This window comes from Engystomops pustulosus, chromosome 1 (assembly GCF_040894005.1).
Source record: "Engystomops pustulosus chromosome 1, aEngPut4.maternal, whole genome shotgun sequence".
NCBI classification, from domain to species: domain Eukaryota; kingdom Metazoa; phylum Chordata; class Amphibia; order Anura; family Leptodactylidae; genus Engystomops; species Engystomops pustulosus.
Genome location: NC_092411.1, coordinates 284,889,742 through 284,909,044, shown reverse-complemented (window position 1 = coordinate 284,909,044; position 19,303 = coordinate 284,889,742). Strand labels below are relative to the sequence as shown.

Here is a 19,303-nt window from a genome sequence, read left to right as displayed (position 1 = left end):
AAATGGGTTAGCCTATCCGTAACGGAGAGCGGAGTAAGTGAGGGCATGATCACACGCCCCCCCAGAGGAGTCATCCAATGTCTCTGCTCTCAGGCCGCCCATCCAAACCTTCCAGCTGATGTGCGCACCTTCTGGCGCGCATGGCGATGAGTAGGAATACGCTTTGAAGCCATCCATAAGTTTATGTATTTTGCCGAAAATTCACAATGCCCACCCAGAGATGACCCCCGATATCATAGTATCATAGTATATAAGGCTGGAAGGAGACGCAAGTCCATCAAGTCCAACCTTCAAGAATTAAATAAATGTTTTATCCCCATAACCCGTGATATTTTTTCTCTCCAGAAAGTCATCCAGGCCTCTCTTGAACATGTACATAGAGTCGGCCATAACAACCACCTGCGGCAGAGAGTTCCATAGTCTCACTGCTCTTACAGTAAAGAACCTTTGTCTATGGTGATGGTAAAATCGCCTCTCCTCTAGGCGTAGAGGATGCCCCCTTGTCCTGGTCACAGGCCTAGGTATAAAAAGATCTTTGGAGAGATCCTTGTACTGTCCGTTCAGGTATTTGTACATTGTAATGAGGTCTCCCCTCAGTCGTCTTTTTTCTAAACTGAATAATCCCAAATTTTGTAATCTGTCAGTGTATTCTAATCCCCCCATTCCCTTAATAATCCTGGTTGCTCTCCTCTGCACCCGTTCCAGCTCTATTATATCCTTTTTATACACTGGTGCCCAAAACTGTACACAATATTCCATGTGTGGTCTGACCAGGGATTTGTATAAGGGCAAAACTATGTCTTTATCATGAGAATCTATTCCTCTCTTGATACATCCCATTATTTTATTTGCTTTAGCAGCAGCCGCCTGGCTCTGGTCACTTAAGTTTACCATCCACCAATACGCCCAAGTCCTTTTCAGCTTCAGTTTTACTAAGTAATTGACCGTTTAGAACATAATTATACTTTTTGTTTCCATGGCCCAAGTGCATAACTTTACATTTATCTACATTAAACCTCATCAACCATTTCTCTGCCCATCCCTCAAGCTTCCACAAATCCCTCTGTAATGCTAAACTATCGACCTCAGTATTTATTACTTTACACAGCTTAGTATCATCTGCAATTATTGAAACTTGACTGTGTAAACCCACTACAAGGTCATTAATAAAAATATTAAAAAGAAGTGGCCCCAATACTGACCCCTGTGGCACTCCACTGGTAACATCAACCCAATCTGAGAATGTGCCATTAATGACCACCCTCTGTTTTCTATCACTAAGCCAATTACTTACCCAGATACACAGATTTTCTCCTATTCCCAGCAGTCTCATTTTATATACCAACCTTTTATGTGGCACGGTGTCAAATGCCTTTGAGAAGTCCAGATATACAACATCCACAGCGTCCCCCAGATCCAGTCTTGAACTTACCTCCTCGTAGAAACCAATCAGATTAGTCTGACAGGACCGATCTCTCATAAACCCATGCTGACGCTGGGTTATAAGGTTGTGCACAGTGAGATACTCCAGGATAGCATCTCTAATAAACCCCTCAAATATTTTCCCCACCACAGCAGTTAGACTTACGGGTCTGTAGTTTCCAGGATCGCTATTTGATCCTTTTTTGTATATTGGTACCACATTTGCTATGCGCCATTCCTGTGGAACATAACCAGTCCTCAGTGAATCTTCAAATATTAAAAATAACGGTCTGTCTATCACCGTACATAATTCATGCAGAACCCGGGGGTGTATGCCATCTGGCCCCGGTGATTTATCTATCTTAGTGGTTGCGAGGCGGCGCCGTACCTCTTCCTGGGTTAAACTGTTGACATTATAAAAAGAATTAACATTATTCCTCATTGTGTCTTCCACCAGGGGATTTTCCTGGGTAAAGACAGTTGAGAAGGCGACATTCAGTAGATTGGCCCTTTCCTCGTCTCCTTCCACCATGACCCCCATGTTATTTCTAAGGGGACCCACACTCTCTGTTTTTAGTTTCTTATCATTTATATACTTGAAAAATAATTTGGGATTATTTTTGCTCTCCCTGGCAATATTTCTCTCAGTCTCTATTTTTGCGGCCTTTATCTGCTTTTTACAGGATTTATTTTTCTCTCTATAATCCTGTAATGCGTCATCGCTACCTTCACGTTTTAGCACCTTAAACGCTTTATCTTTCTCGCTTATTGCTTTCCTTACAAGACTAGTTAGCCACATAGGCTTTTTCTTGTTCCTTTTATGCTTTTTCCCATAAGGTATGTGTTTCTCACAGGACTTTTTCAGAATATATGAGAAAAAGTCCCATTTTTGGGGGGGGCTTTTGTCCTTGAGAGCATTATCCCAGTCTATGCCTTTAAGGTCTTCCCTTAGTTGCTGAAAATTTGCCCTCCTGAAGTTTAGAGTGTTGGTTGCCCCTTCACTAACGCTCTTAGTAAAGCGTAATACAAAATCAATGATATTATGATCACTATTCCCCAGGTTCCCCCCAACCTGTAGTTTTGATATCCTATCAGGTCTGTTGGTAAGGATAAGGTCCAGCAGTGCCCCCCCTCTTGTTGGCTCCAGGACTAGTTGCGACAGGTAATTGTCTTTTGTTGTTGACAAGAACCTGCAACCTTTGAAGGACCTGCATGTTTCTGCCCCCCAGTCAATATCTGGGTAATTGAAGTCCCCCATGATAAGTACTTCACCATGCTTTGAAGCCGCATCCATTTCACTTATCAGCATTTCCTCTGCTGCCTCCATTATATTTGGAGCCTTATAACAAACCCCTAGTAATATTTTATTTTTATTTTTCCCTCCTCTTATCTCCACCCATAGGGACTCCACATTTGCGTTACTGATGTCATCTCGCAGGACGGGCTTGAGGCAAGAATTCACATATAAACAAACCCCTCCCCCTTTTTTATTTATACGATCCTTTCTAAAAAGACTATAACCATCTATAGTAACAGCCCAGTCATAGCTACTGTCCAGCCATGTCTCGCTGATACCCACTATATCATATTTCCATTCCAACATCAAGAGTTCCAGTTCCTCCATTTTGTTTGTGAGGCTTCTGGCATTTGTGTACATACACTTTATATGGTTTTCCCTGTCCGTATTCCTTTTGTCCTTATTCCCCAATCTCATTCCAGCCCCCCTTCCTCCCCCATGGACTATGACCCTTCCCAGCTCTCTATGTACACCGTCTATTTGCCCTGCACAAGTGTAATTGCCCTCCCCCCAGGTCTCTAGTTTAAACACTCCTCCAACCTTCTAGCCATTTTTTCCCCTAAAACAGCGGCCCCCTCCCCATTGAGGTGCAGCCCATCCCTACTGTAGAGCCTGTAGCCCACAGAAAAGTCATCCCAGTTCTCCATGAACCCAAACCCCTCCTTCCTACACCAACTTTTGAGCCACTTATTTACCTCCCTGATCTCCCGCTGCCTTTCTGGTGTGGCACGTGGTACAGGCAGTATTTCGGAGAAAATTACCTTTGAGGTCCTTGCCCTGAGCTTATGGCCTAAATCTCTGAAATCATTTTTAAGGACCTTCCACCTACCTGTTACTTTGTCATTAGTGCCAATGTGGACCATGACCGCTGGTTGCTCACCAGCCCCTCCCAGTAATCCGTCAACCCGATCCGCAACATGCCGAACCCGAGCACCCGGCAAACAACACGCTGTTCGGTATGCACGGTCTTTGTGACAGATTGCCCTGTGTGTTCCCCTAATAATGGAATCTCCCACTACCAGCACCTGTCTGACCTTGCCTGTGCTCCCATTACCCTTCTTACTGGAGCAGACATTCCCCTGGTTGCTAGCGGCCATGTCTTTCTGCAGCATTGCTACCCCAGAGCTGATAGCTACCCCAGAGCTGATATCCCCCTCATCCACCAGCCTGGCAAACTTATTGGGGTGCACCAGATCAGGACTAGACTCTCTACAACTCTTCCCTCTACCCCGCCTTCTACATGTTACCCAACTAGCTGCCCCCTCATTCTGCACCTCCATACTTCCTTCCCCACAACCATCTTCCCCAGAGAGTTTGTGCTCCAGGAGCAGCAAACTTCGTTCCATATTATCAATTGCCCGCAGCCTTGAAACTTGCTCATTTAGATCCAGAATCTGGGCTTCCAGATGAGCAATTTTCACACACCCCACACAGCAGTATTCCCCCTCGAACGGCTGTTCAAGGAAAGCATACATGGCACAGGATGTACACCGTGTAGCAATGCCACTTATGGAGTCCATAATTCTAATGGGGATAACAATATAAATATGCACAGAAAGAATTTACAGTCAAAGTAACACAAAACACAGAAGTTACCTGCTAAAGCCCCTCAAACTTAAGTCCCTTAAACCTAAGTCACACTTATGACACTGCACACACTTCAGATCAGTGCACACTCGCTGCCAAGCTCATACACTCGCTTTGCTAATGCTTTTTTTTAAAGTTATCGGCCACAAAAATCTGCAGAGCTCACTGCACAAGATCTGGCTGCAAACCACCAAACAAACTGACCACAGAAGTATATAAAGGCTGCTAATTAGATAGCCACACCCCACTATTAATTAGGCAGCACCTGTGACTATACTGTCTAGATAAGCAAGGTGAATGCCTCCCTATACCCCCCACACAATATACAGATTATGCAAGTAAAATACCTTTAGATCTACTTGGTTGCAATAAAAAACACACAATGAATATCAGGAAATAAAAATGTAGATGCACTTATCTATTTGTTGCAGGATCCAAAACGTACTCCTTCCCTTAAACCTAAGTCACACTTATGACACTGCACACACTTGGGATCAGTGCACACTCGCTGCCAAGCTCATACACTCGCTTTGCTAATGCTTTTTTTTAAAGTTATCGGCCACAAAAATCTGCAGAGCTCACTGCACAAGATCTGGCAAGATATGATAGATTATATAAGATCCGGCCCGATTTATGGAAGTGTATACTCCAGAGATGCAGATATCGATAGATGAGTCCCTGGTACATTTCAAAGGGAGACTTCAGTTCCGCCATGTAACGGGTCACACAGACAACAGAACTAAAAGCCCCTATAGGAAGAGTCAGGAGGGAGGAGTCTGTGGACCAGTGGACCATCTGGACCACCACAGGAGATGGTATGAGGCCTGCGGTGGCAGCCAAGGTACAGGGAAGTGCAGGAAACAGTCCAAGCCTGGGATGACAGCAGCAACACAGAGGACTGCAGACACTGCTGGACTGGAACCCTGGGAGGAACAGCAAGAAGCACGGAGGCAAACTGAAGACTTGACACAGGATGGCAGGAGCACAAGGAGGCGTCCGGAAACGCTGGAAGACAGGACACACCAGGAACGTATGGGAACGCTGGAGACACACAGGAACACAGGAAAGCACCTGGAAACGCTAATGGGCTTTCTCTTCCACAGGAACGACTTAGGGAAGCCTGGCATGGAAACCATAGGAGATCCTAGGAGAAGATCCGGCAGGGATTGAAGGGAGGTGCCGAATTATAAGGGCGAGCCGGATTAGCAGGAGCCAATCAGGAGGACGCTGGCCCTTTAAGGCTTGAGAAATCTGCGTGCGCACCCTCTAGTGGTGAGAGCGTGCGACTGCAGGCAAGGAGGTGTGCGGTCTACACGCCGGGAGCTGGAGCACAGACATGAGCCAGGAGAGGTAAGTGAGGGCAGTGGGACGGGGACCGGCAGGCAGCGGAGCACGGGTGTACCCGCGATCCACGACATGGATCGCGGGAGCACCCGTGACACGCCAGTACCTTCTCAATAAGAGGGCAAGATATGGCGTGAAGATGTATAAGCTGTGTGAGAGTGCATCAGGGTACACTTATAAGTTCAGGATATATGAAGGCAAGGACTCCTGAATAGTGCCCCCAGAATGCCCCTCCTTCCTGGGAATTGCTGGAAAAGTAGTGTGGGATTTGGTGTACCCACTACTGGACCTGGACTACCACCTCTATACCACCCTTTATACCAGCATTTCCCTCATCAAGCCTTGCTTCCAGACAAACTTTGGCATACGGCACGGTTAGAAGGAGTCAAGAAGGAGTCAGAGAGGTCTGGCAAGGTCGCTGCTAGGGGAAAAGCTCAGAAGGCACGAGAGTCGAGCACTAAGCAGCGACTCAGCATTGTGTGTTAGGTGCAAGGACAAGAGGTCCTTGTACTAACAACAATACAAGGGCACACCAGCCCCCCCTGCCCCTGTACAAGGTACCAGTGTAGAAGCCCCCAAGCAGGACTGTATTTTGGATTATAATAGTTATATGGGAGTGGTGGATTTGTCGGACCAGGTATTTCAGCCATACAACGCCATGCGGAAGTTGAGGGTGTTGTGCAAGAAGCTGGCCATACATGTCATGCAGTTAGCACTGTATAATGCTTACGTGTTACATCGATGTGCAGGCCAGAGGGGAACTTTCCTGGAATTTCAAGAGGTGGCAGTCAAGCAGTAGATTTTTATAGACCAGGAAGTGGGGAGTGCTAGTACGGCTGGAAGCGAGGCCACATCACGCAGTGTACCAGGGCAGCACCTTCCAGGAGAAGTTCCCCAAACTGCCAGGAAGGGAAGGACACGTGTGACACGTGCCCCAAGAAACCAGGGTTATGCATGAAGAAGTGTTTCAGGATTCACCACACGTCCCTGGATATATAATTGGATATATAATTGTACCCTGATGTACTCTCACACTGCTTATGCATCATGCCGCATGCCGCACCTTCCCTGCTGAGCTCTGCCGTCTGCCCAGCCTGTAGATTATTGCCAGACCAGGGAGAACCCACATCATGATTTTTGGGGTGTTTGTCTCCCGTGGCAGTTGCTGGGCACAAGATGACATAATAGATAATTTGTACTATGCTCTATCCATTATGCATCATTCTTGGGATCCACCTGTGGGGTTAAAATGTTCACTAACACCACTAGATTTGTTTATGAAGGTATGTAGTTTTCAAATAGGGTCAGTTCTCAGGGGTTTCTACAAATCTACAAATGTTTTATGATGCCAAAAAGAAATTAAATGTCTGTGCTCCAAATGCCATTCTCTTCTGAGCCCTGTCGTGTCTCCATAGCCTATTATAGCCTATTGCCACACACGGGGTATTACCATACCCGTCATATCCAACAGAATAATTTTTGGCATGAGTTGGGCTGATTTCATTTGTCACTACAATGGCACCTTTGAGAAAACAATGCAATGCTCACCACAATCCCAGATAAATTCTTTGAGGGATCTAGTTTCCAAAATGGTATAATTTCTCAGTGGTTTCTATTGTACTGGTACATCATGGGGCCTGCCAACATGACATGACCCTCTAAATCTAAACGTGTAAAAACAGAGCTCCAAAAGCAAAATTTCTCTCCTTCCCTTCTCAACCCTGCTGTGTGCCCAGCCTGTCAATTATTGGCACGTGTGTAATATTGCCGTACTTGTGACAACCTGCAGAATGATTTTTGGGGTGTTTGTCTAAAGTGGCATGGGTTGGGTACAATATATGAGGCACTAAAATGAGATAAAAAAAAGCTATTTTTACTCTGCACCATTTACTTTGCATTAGATTTTGGCCAGCATGTTGGGGGTTAAAATGCTCACCACAACCCCAGATAAATACTTTGAGGGGTCTCGTTTCCTAAATAGGGGAATCTTTGCAGGTTTTCTATTGTACTGTAACTTCAGGGGCTCTTCAAGTACACTGTGGCAACATAAAACATTTGTAGCCAAATTGGCTGCCAAATTTCCAATAGTACGAACTCTGTTCTGGACATCGCTGTGCTACTAAACAGTAGTTGACATCCACATGTCTGGTATTGCTGTACTTGGAAGAAGCAGGGCAAAAATTTTGAGATGTATATTTACCTCAAATTCTTTCTGAATGTGTCCATTTTAGGGCTAAATGGGAATAATCGTAAGCAAAAATTGAAATTTCAAAATTTTCTATCTATTTTTGTTTGCTTCTGGAGAAATTATTACAGGGTTAACAGACTTCTCAAAATGCTGATTTGAATAGTTTGAGATCATAGGTTCATAAAATGGTGTTACTTGTGGGGTTTATAGTACATAAGCCTTTATAGAGCACTTCCAAACTGAATTGGTCACCAAAAATTTAGCATTTTTCAAATCTCTTGAAAATCTTAGAAGTTGCTACTAAAACTTGAAACCTTCTCACATCCGTAAAAAAAAATGGAAACGTAAAACAAATTATGGAAACAAAAAGAAGACCAATGGCAAAAGGTTTCTAGAAAAAAAACTTTGTGTTCAGACTTTTTGTCTAAAAAATAGAACATTTCAAACTTTGAAAATTGTCATTTTTAAAAAAAAATTTCTTAAATGATTGAATTTTTACCCCCCCCCCCCCAAAAAAAAACCTAATCACTAAAATCATACTACCACCATAAACTACAATAAAACATTCTCAAAATCATAGGGATATTTTAAAGTGTTGTTAAGTTATTACCACAGGTAGAGACACTGGTCAAATTTAAAAGGACTGAGCCTTAATGTACAAACAGGTTACATCCTTAAGGAGTTAATACGTTGTGTAACTTGTTATTGTGATATTTTCCATTAAGATGCTTACAAGCTTAGAAAACCAACTGTATCAATACCTCTGGTTGCTGCTTCTGTAACAATACAGATGAGAATGTAGTCAGGACCGTGCTTGGGGTAATAGCACATTAATTTTGCTTTTGGATAAAAGAAAGAGAATAGAAATACATGGGTCCACAAAAAAACAAACAAACATAAAGCACAAAGGAAAGTAAAGAGATCTGTTGACAATGGACACGTCTTAGTCAATAAACCCTTAGACAAATATCAATGACATGTGAGAGTTAAAGGAAATCTACCATTTGATTTCATGCATTCTGAATCAAACATACATTGAGAATGCTGTAGCTGCACTGATGCAGAAACATAGCTTGTTTAATCCCTGAGCTGAGTGGTTTTGATGAAAAAAACAATTATAAAATTCAGAATAATGAGTCACTGTTGCTCCTGTGCCTGGCTCAGGGCTTCTCCTCTTACACTGCTCAGGAGAATGACATAATTACTGAAAGGCAGAAGTAATCAATCACTGCACCAGCCGCCAGCTGCTATGTATGAGTCATGCAGCTCAGGTTGATTAGTCCTGTCGGGGCAGTGCAGACAGCTCATGTAATGTATTTATGTATTGCAAAATCCAGCTTTCCCAAGGTCTTAAATGTCATAATTGTTTTTTCAGCAAAACCACTCAGCTCAGGGATTAACCAAGATATCCTGCATCAGTGTAGCTACAGCATTCTCAAGGTATGTTTGCTTCATAATGCACAAAATCAAATGGTAGATTTCCTTTAACACAACCCTCAGTATTGTGACAAAATGTTAACATAAAGACATGTGCGGTTTGTAATTACGTTACACTTGCCTTACACAAATCATTTTCCTTTTTAACTTCTGATAAGTCAATTTGCGTCTCATTTTCAATTTATTTACAGTGAACAGTCCTCCAATCATGAGGTCTCCTTCCTGGTAATACTTGTATTCATGAATGGCGTTAATTGCAAGAAGTTTACAACGTGGAGATGATCTCAGCAACTTTTCTCCATAAATTAAGAAGCACAAAACAATTAACCATGAGATGACTGAAAACATAAATGAGAGAGAATTCCGAGGAGACAAGTACATGATGTGTGACGGCTCAGGAGCTCCTCAGCAGCAAGGAGGAAGACTGGAAGATATCTGCAGCTTATATACACGTTTCCTGATAAACTTAGTAGAGGAGCTAGAATGGAAGATCCCCAAGATATCTCACAGATCCTGCAGTGTCTCATGTTCTATAAAATACTGCTCTGTCTTACTCTTATTAACATTTCATTTCATTTTTAACTAAGACACAAACAATCCAGTTCTGAATTCATTTAATCATTTTTAATCTCAAAAATAAAAATCTCCTTTTAAACTAAACTACAGAGAAATTTATTGAAATTTACGATGCAAAAATCTCATATAAAACTGGTCTTTCATTTGGGTTGGGTTTCTCAAAGAATGTGGCCAAGGGCCATGATATTAAAATGGATGAGAAGGTTTCATTAATTTTCTGTTTAGTTGGTAACTTACTGCACTATTTAATATAAAAATGTTCCTAATATCGAGAGCAACAACAAATAATAATAATAATAATAATAATAACAATAATAATAATAACTAGTGCCAAACGGGTTGGACAAAATTAGATTTTGGCGAGTTTGTTTGAATGTTTGGGGAAAATGTGACTGAGACCCGTCAGAAAAGTGTCTCCTCCTCCTCTGCATCTCCATACCCATGTTCCATTGATGCCATAACAGCCTATTGTGAGGAAAACTCACCCTCCTTAAATAATATCCCATGGCTGGACAGTGTGTTACCTGACCACTGTTCCAGTAACCCACCATGCAAGCCATGTGAGGACTGGCCTGGCACCTGTTCCTCCTCTTCTTCCTTGCCTACCATCATTACATCCTCCATCATAGCCTGAAGAGCTTTTTCTAGTAGACGAAAGATGGAGATGGTACAGCTGACGATGATAGCTTCTGCGCTGACCAAATTGGTGGCATATTGGAAGCAGTGAAGCGCTGAACAAATTTCTATGCTGATGGTCACCTACCCTTTCAAGCATATGCAAAGTTGAAATCCACCTACTTGCTACTTTGTATCTGAGCTGGTGGGTAATCAGGCTAAATTTTTTCTGCAGTGCAAAAAGGCAAGCAGGAGCAGAGTGTGAACGCCGAAATCTGAACACATGCCGCACACTTTGAGAAACAGCCCTTGCAGGTAGTTGGCCGGTGCCTTTGCAACACCAGAATTAGCATATGCACAAACTAGGGTTTGTGCTTTAACCTGGCTCAGCCAAAAGCTGCTACAAGTTTCTAGCCATTGTCGCACACAGTCTTGTTGGGATTTTGTGGTAGCCACCACTCAGATGTCTGCTCCGGGATCCCAGTACACAGTTCATGGGTGGTGTGTGGTATTTTGCCCAGACAGATGAGTTTCAGCTTGGCCTTCTGCTGTTTCCCAATGGCTTTGCTAAAACTGGTGGTGTAGGTGTAGAATTGAAGGAGGAGGTTAAATGTGGTTAAATGTGAGTGCTTCCTTCCTCAGGACCTGCTGCCACAACATTAACCTAGTGGGCAGTGAAACATCCCTCCCCATGCTTACTGGTCCATTTGTCAGTTGCTAGGGGCACCTTGGGACTAAAAGCATTGTACAGTGCACATCTGATTTTGTCCACAACCTGCTGGTGCATGGCAATGGACTGTCTGCAAGCAAATGTAGTGGGGGCAGCCTCAATCAGATCTTTAAAGCTGCCTAGCTCCACCAACCTGAATGGTACCATTTCTAAGGCCAGCAATTTGGAAATGCTCCTCTTTTGAACCAGAACTCCTGTCTGTAATTGGTCAAACGTATGCTTTCTCTCTTTTATTTGGAGGATGGAGAGCTCTTCTGCGCCTAGAGGAGAGGCGATTTTACCATCAACATAGACAAAGGTTCTTTACTGTAAGAGCAGTGAGACTGTGGAACTCTCTGCCGCAGGAGGTTGTTATGGCGGACTCTATGTACATGTTCAAGAGAGGCCTGGATGCCTTTCTGGAGAGAAAAAATATCACGGCTTTGGGGATAAAACATTTATTTAATTAGTAAAGGTTGGAGTTGATGGACTTGCGTCTTTTTCCAGCCTTATATACTATGATACTATGATACTATGAATGGATGGGGCAGAGGGCTTAGTGAAGGTAGTGCTGCTGGTGATAGTAGTGGTGCTGGCGTCACATCCTCCTTTTGCAGGGATACAGGTGGTTGTGTGATCTGAAGCAGTAGAGGGAGCCTACAGTGTTTCTAGGCTTTTATGGTGTTTCCGCTACTGCAACTCTGCAGGTGCCTGGTCATATAGGATGTGCTCAGATTGTTCTGTCTTCTGCATTCTGTGAGAAAAAATGGCATGCTGCAGAGACCCTGTGGAAAAGCCTTTGTTTCCTGGATCCATGGGCTCAAGCAGTAGATGGCGACCTTGTGGCCACAGGCTGCTGCACCTTGGCCCCCTATTGCTTGTGCTACCAGCGGCCAGGGTCTTCTTGATCACCACCTCTTTGTTGAAACATGTAGCAGGCAGAAAGGGAACATGTCTGTAGCACAAGCTTCATCACAATCAGAAGCACCACTAATTTAAAAAGACTAGCAGTGCCAAACTATACAGTGACATCACCTTCATGATCAATATATTACTCTATGCTATTGACAACAGCACCTTTATGATTTTTCTGGAGCTAAAATCTATACAGAGAAAGGACCTTGAAGATCTTGCTGGATAATGCAATAATTCTAATATTCCTGTATTCCAAGTATTGATATATAATCCTTTATAATCAGTGAAAATAGCTTGCACTATAGCAGCCTATGAGTAGCCTAAGGTAATTCTTCAGAGTGCCCTAAAAGGGGCAATTATTTCATATGTCCACCTGCCAATCATAACAGCAGCCTCCTCGCTATATCTAATTACCCTGAAAAGGGCAAAAGCTGGTCTTTGATAACCGAGGTCCTATGTAATGGCATCTGGACATGTGGTCCTGCTCTTATACTGCAGATTTACATGCCCAGCTAATCGCAGACATGCCTACAGATGACATGATTGAAGTTACTAAGGGGCTGCAAGCTACTTGATTGGCAGCTCAGCAGCCAATCCAGTAACTTGACGCTTTTTACAGAGTATGGATGCGGATCCCAAACAGCAACACTTATTGGCTTATAGGTCCATGGGTTTCGAACCTGCCAAATTCAGTCTGTATCGCATTTGGCAGGTCGGGTTTGCTCGTCACTAATTATATTCCACATCATAGCTGTTGTAAACTTTCTTAATCCACACATCAATAAGACAGCTCTCAACTGCTGCTGGACCTCATAAGTGTGCATTAGTTGAAGTTAAAACTGCATTTTAACTGCATCATAATAAGTTTTGATATGGTTTTAGGTGCTGTTTTTTAAATATAGCAAATATTAACTAAACATCTTCTATGTGGAATCTTTCTGGAATGGTTGTAAAATACTCCTTTTACCACATGAATGAAATATTTTCCACTTTAACACATATCTACAGCTTCAATATTTACCCCTAGCCAGGACCAGAACAAGGTATTCTGTTGCCATAGACAGACAAGAAAAATTGCACCCCCTCTACCCCGACAAGTAAAATATAAGAAAAAACACAGTCAGGGCTGATCCTGAGGGTAAAAATGAAATGGTTCCCCCACCCCATTAAAAATCATAAGAATGAAATCTAAAAGGTTAACTGCTATCTGATCATCTGCAATAAGGCCCATGAGCAGAAAATATAGAGCATGTAGCTATATATTATGTATGTAGCACAACACATAGTATATTGGTAACCCATGCCAGCACATGACTCTAGTATATATGTGGCCAAAAACATGCCCCCAGTATAAAGTTAGCCCAGGCCAGCACCTGCCCCCAGTATATAGGAAGCCCAGGCCAGCACATTACACCAGTATATCAGAAACCCATGCCAGCTCATGCCCCATTGTATTTGATGTATCCCATGCCAGCCCATGCCACAGTATTTAACCAGTCCATGTCCCCATTATACATGTACTGATAGGTCAGTGTTACCTATATAGAGGTCATTGTAAAGGGGGAGGAAATAAGCTGTGACATCATCTATTGTCAGTAGTTATGTAATGATGGGTCAGTGTTATCTATATAGAGGTCATTGTACAGGGAGGGGGAGGAGATAAGCTGTGACATCATCTATTTTCAGTAGTGATGTAATGATGGATCAGTGTTATCTATATAGAGGTCATTGTACATGGAGGAAGAGGAGAAAAGCTGTGACATCATCTATTGTCAGTAGTGATGTAATGATTAGAGATGAGCGAACATGCTCGTCCGAGCTTGATGCTCGGTCGAGCATTAGGGTACTCGAAACTGCTCGTTGCTCGGACGAATACTTTGCCCGCTCGAGAAAATGGCAGCTCCCGCCGTTTTGCTTTTTGGCGGCCAGAAACAGAGCCAATCACAAGCCAGGAGACTCTGCACTCCACCCAGCATGACGTGGTACCCTTACACGTCGATAGCAGTGGTTGGCTGGCCAGATCAGGTGACCCTGGGATAGACTAGCCGCTGGCCGCGCTGCTCGGATCATTCTGTCTCTGGATGCCGCTAGGGAGAGAGCTGCTGCTGGTCAGGGAAAGCGTTAGGGTGTTCTATTAGCTTACTGTTAGGCAGGAGTGATTCTCAAAGAACCCAACAGCCCTTCTTAGGGCTACAATAACGTTCTACTTTTTTTATTTTAATTTGCATCTTTTACCATTTTGTGAGGAATTAGCAGGGGGACTTGCTACCGTTGTGTTTAGCTCTTAGTGGCACACATATCCATAGCAAAGACCGAAGTGGGAAAATTCAGTAGGGGTTGGATTTCTATTAGGCAATAACTCAGTGTCATCTCATCTGGCATAGTAGTGTGCTTCCTTTGATACTTGGCTAGAAAATAGCCATAGGAGAATACAAATAGCTTCTTGAAGCCTACAGTAGCGTTCTATATATTTGATTTCTGGTTGATCTGCTGGTGGCTGTAGTTTCTGCAGTGCATGTACTTGCCAATTCTGAGCAATTTGTAGTGAGACTTGCGACCGCTGTGTTCTGCGCTTAGTGGCGCACATATCCATAGCAAAGGCTGAAGTGGGAAAATTCAGTAGGGGTTGGATTTCTATTAGGCAATAACTCAGTGTCATCTCATCTGGCATAGTAGTGTGCTTCCTTTGATACTTGGCTAGAAAATAGCCATAGGAGAATACAAATAGCTTCTTGAAGCCTACAGTAGCGTTCTATATATTTGATTTCTGGTTGATCTGCTGGTGGCTGTAGTTTCTGCAGTGCATGTACTTGCCAATTCTGAGCAATTTGTAGTGAGACTTGCGACCGCTGTGTTCTGCGCTTAGTGGCGCACATATCCATAGCAAAGGCTGAAGTGGGAAAATTCAGTAGGGGTTGGATTTCTATTAGGCAATAACTCAGTGTCATCTCATCTGGCATAGTAGTGTGCTTCCTTTGATACTTGGCTAGAAAATAGCCATAGGAGAATACAAATAGCTTCTTGAAGCCTACAGTAGCGTTCTATATATTTGATTTCTGGTTGATCTGCTGGTGGCTGTAGTTTCTGCAGTGCATGTACTTGCCAATTCTGAGCAATTTGTAGTGAGACTTGCGACCGCTGTGTTCTGCGCTTAGTGGCGCACATATCCATAGCAAAGGCTGAAGTGGCAAAATTCAGTAGGGGTTGGATTTCTATTAGGCAATAACTCAGTGTCATCTCATCTGGCATAGTAGTGTGCTTCCTTTGATACTTGGCTAGAAAATAGCCATAGGAGAATACAAATAGCTTCTTGAAGCCTACAGTAGCGTTCTATATATTTGATTTCTGGTTGATCTGCTGGTGGCTGTAGTTTCTGCAGTGCATGTACTTGCCAATTCTGAGCAATTTGTAGTGAGACTTGCGACCGCTGTGTTCTGCGCTTAGTGGCGCACATATCCATAGCAAAGGCTGAAGTGGCAAAATTCAGTAGGGGTTGGATTTCTATTAGGCAATAACTCAGTGTCATCTCATCTGGCATAGTAGTGTGCTTCCTTTGATACTTGGCTAGAAAATAGCCATAGGAGAATACAAATAGCTTCTTGAAGCCTACAGTAGCGTTCTATATATTTGATTTCTGGTTGATCTGCTGGTGGCTGTAGTTTCTGCAGTGCATGTACTTGCCAATTCTGAGCAATTTGTAGTGAGACTTGCGACCGCTGTGTTCTGCGCTTAGTGGCGCACATATCCATAGCAAAGGCTGAAGTGGCAAAATTCAGTAGGGGTTGGATTTCTATTAGGCAATAACTCAGTGTCATCTCATCTGGCATAGTAGTGTGCTTCCTTTGATACTTGGCTAGAAAATAGCCATAGCAATAGGATAGGATTGTTTGGTTCTAAAAACTCAAAAAAAAACAAAAAACACAAAAAAAAACAAAAAACACAAAAAAAACACACAAAAAAAAAAAAAAAAAGTAAAAAAAAAAAAAAAGTTATAACTCTCATTTTAAAAATGTTTAACCCCAGGGCTAGGGGTAGAGGACGAGGGCGGGGACGTGGGCGTCCAACTACTGCAGGGGTCAGAGGCCGTGGTCCTGGGCGGGGTGAGACACCACCTGCTGATGAGGGAGCAGGGGAACGCCGCAGAGCTACACTCCCTAGGTTCATGTCTGAAGTTACTGGGACTCGTGGTAGAGCACTGTTGAGGCCAGAACAGTGCGAACAGGTGATGTCGTGGATTGCTGACAATGCTTCGAGCAATTTGTCCACCACCAGTCAGTCTTCCACGCAGTCCACCCATGTCACCGAAATCCCCACTCCTCCAGCTCCTGCACCTCAGCCTCCTCCCCCCCAGTCTGCCCCCTCCCAGGAAAATTTGCCATTTGAACCGGCATACTCTGAGGAACTGTTTTCTGGACCCTTCCCACAGTCACAAACCACTTGTCCGGTTGCTGCTGAGCAATTTTCCGATGCCCAGGTTTTCCACCAGTCACAGTCTGTGGGTGATGATGACCTTCTTGACGTAGTGGAAGTGTGTAAAGAGGTGTCCGACGATGAGGAGACACGGTTGTCAGACAGTGGGGAAGTTGTTGTCAGGGCAGGAAGTCCGAGGGGGGAGCAGACTGAGGGATCGGAGGATGATGAGGTGACAGACCCAAGCTGGGTTGAGAGGCCGGGTGAACACAGTGCTTCTGAGACGGAGGAGAGTCCTCGACCTGAACAGGTTGGAAGAGGCAGTGGTGGGGCCAGACGGAGAGGCAGGGCCAGAGCTGGTGCATCAGCGCCACTGTCAACTAGTGAAGCTCCCGTGGTGAGGGCTCTTGCGGCGAGGGCTAGATCTTCAGAAGTGTGGAGGTTCTTTAAGGAAACACCGGATGACCGACGGACTGTGGTGTGCAACATTTGCCAAACCAGGCTCAGCAGGGGTTCCACCACTACTAGCTTAACTACCACCAGTATGCGCAGGCATATGAATGCTAAGCACCCCACTCAGTGGCAACAAGCCCGTTCACCTCCGGCCGTGCACACCACTGCTCCTTCCCCTGTGTCAGCTGCTAGTCAGCCCCCTGCCCAGGACCCTGGCCCAAAAACCCCATCGTCGCCTCCACGATCCTCCACAGCATCCACCAGCGTTCAGCTCTCCATACCCCAGACGCTGGAGCGGAAACGCAAATATAGTGCAACCCACCCGCACGCCCAAGCCCTTAATGTGCACATCTCCAGATTGCTTAGCCTGGAGATGCTGCCCTATAGGCTAGTAGAGACCGAGGCCTTTCGCAACCTCATGGCGGCGGCCGCCCCTCGGTATTCGGTCCCCAGCCGCCACTACTTTTCCCGATGTGCCGTCCCAGCCCTGCACCAGCACGTGTCAGACAACATCATCCGTGCCCTGACCAACGCCGTTTCTGACAAGGTCCACCTGACCACGGACACGTGGACGAGTGCTGCCGGGCAGGGCCACTATATATCGCTGACGGCACATTGGGTTAACTTGGTGGAGGCTGGGACCGAGACTGACCCTGGGGCTGCTCATATACTGCCGACGCCGAGGATTGCGGGGCCTACCTCGGTCCAGGTGTTTCAGGCCTACTATGCCTCCTCCTCCTCCCACCCCTCCTCCACCTCCTCCTCCGAACTACCATCCGTGGGCACGGCGCCATCAGTCGGTAGCTCTAGGCACAGCAGCAGTGCCGTCGCTAAGCGACAGCAGGCGGTGCTCAAACTGCTGAGCCTAGGCGACAAAAGGCACACCGCCCAAGAGCTATTACAGGGCATCACGGCGCAGACTGATCTGTGGCTGGCACCGCTGAACCTCAAGCCGGGAATGGTTGTGTGTGACAACGGCCGTAACCTGGTGGCGGCTCTGCAACTCGGCAGACTGACACATGTGCCATGCCTGGCCCATGTGTTAAATCTGATAGTGCAGCGTTTCCTCAAGACATACCCCAATCTGTCTGATTTGCTCACGAAGGTGCGCCGCATCTGTGCGCATTTCAGGAAGTCCAGCCCAGATGCTGCCACTCTCAGGGCAGCGCAGCGCCGCCTCCAACTGCCCGCTCACCGACTGTTGTGCGACGTGCCCACGAGGTGGAATTCAACACTGACCATGTTATCCAGAGTTTACCAGCAGCGCAGAGCGATTGTAGACTGCCAGATGTCAACTTCCACCAGAACTGGTAGTCAGGTCAGTCAGCTTCCTCAAGTCTACAATGAGGAGTGGACGTGGATGTCTGATATCTGTCAGGTGCTGAGTAACTTTGAGGAGTCAACACAGATGGTCAGTGGCGATGCCGCCATCATCAGCCTCACCATCCCGCTGCTTGGCCTGTTGAAAAACTCTCTGGTCAGCATGAAGTCGGAAGCTTTGCGCTCGTCACAAGAGACGGGGGAAGAATATTCCCTTGTTGATAGCCAAAGCACCCTGAGGTCTGTTTCTCAGCGCATATCGGAGGAGGTGGAGGTGGAGGAGGATGAGGAGGAAGAGGAGGAGAATGTTGGCGAGACACAAGAGGGGACCATTGTTGAGTCCTTCACTGTTCAGCGTGTATGGGCAGAAGAAGAGGAGTTGGAGGAGTTGGAGGAGGAGGAAATGGACAGTCAGGCCAGTGAGGGGAGTGAATTCTTACGCGTTGGTACTCTGGCGCATATGGCAGATTTCATGCTAGGCTGCCTATCCCGTGACCCTCGCGTTCAAAGAATTTATTCCAGCACCGATTACTGGGTGTTCACTCTCCTGGACCCACGGTACAAGCAAAATCTTGCCACTCTCATCCCTGCAGAGGAAAGGAGTGTGAGAATGCATGAATACCAGCAGGCCCTGGTGCACAAGCTGAAACAGTATTTCCCTTCTGACAGCGCTAGCGGCAGAGTGCGTAGTTCTGCGGGACAAGTAGCGAGGGAGAGTAGGCGAGCAGGCAGCTTGTCCAGCACTGGCAAGGGTACGCTTTACAAGGCTTTTGCCAGCTTTATGTCACCCCAGCAAGACACTGTCACCTGTCCCCAGTCTCGGCAGAGTAGGGCTGATCTTTACAGAAAGATGGTGAGGGAGTACGTAGCTGACCATACCATCGTCCTAAATGATCACACAGCTCCCTACAACTACTGGGTTTCAAAGCTGGACATGTGGCACGAACTGGCGCTGTACGCCTTGGAGGTTCTTGCCTGCCCTGCCGCTAGCGTCTTGTCCGAGCGGGTTTTCAGTGCAGCTGGTGGCATC

At 45.4% G+C, this 19,303-nt stretch overlaps 1 long non-coding RNA gene across 2 annotated transcripts; it reads left to right on the top strand.

The window, feature by feature from the left end:
* Positions 1-5,579: 5,579 nt before the first annotated feature.
* Positions 5,580-9,935, top strand: LOC140113439 (uncharacterized). 2 transcript variants are annotated; one of them, XR_011852719.1, is made up of 3 exons: positions 5,584-5,656; positions 9,214-9,278; positions 9,467-9,935. It is a non-coding gene; the product is annotated as an uncharacterized lncRNA (long non-coding RNA). The 2 variants fall into 2 exon arrangements; XR_011852720.1 differs by lacking the exon at positions 9,214-9,278 and having other exon boundaries at positions 5,580-5,656.
* Positions 9,936-19,303: the final 9,368 nt, after the last annotated feature.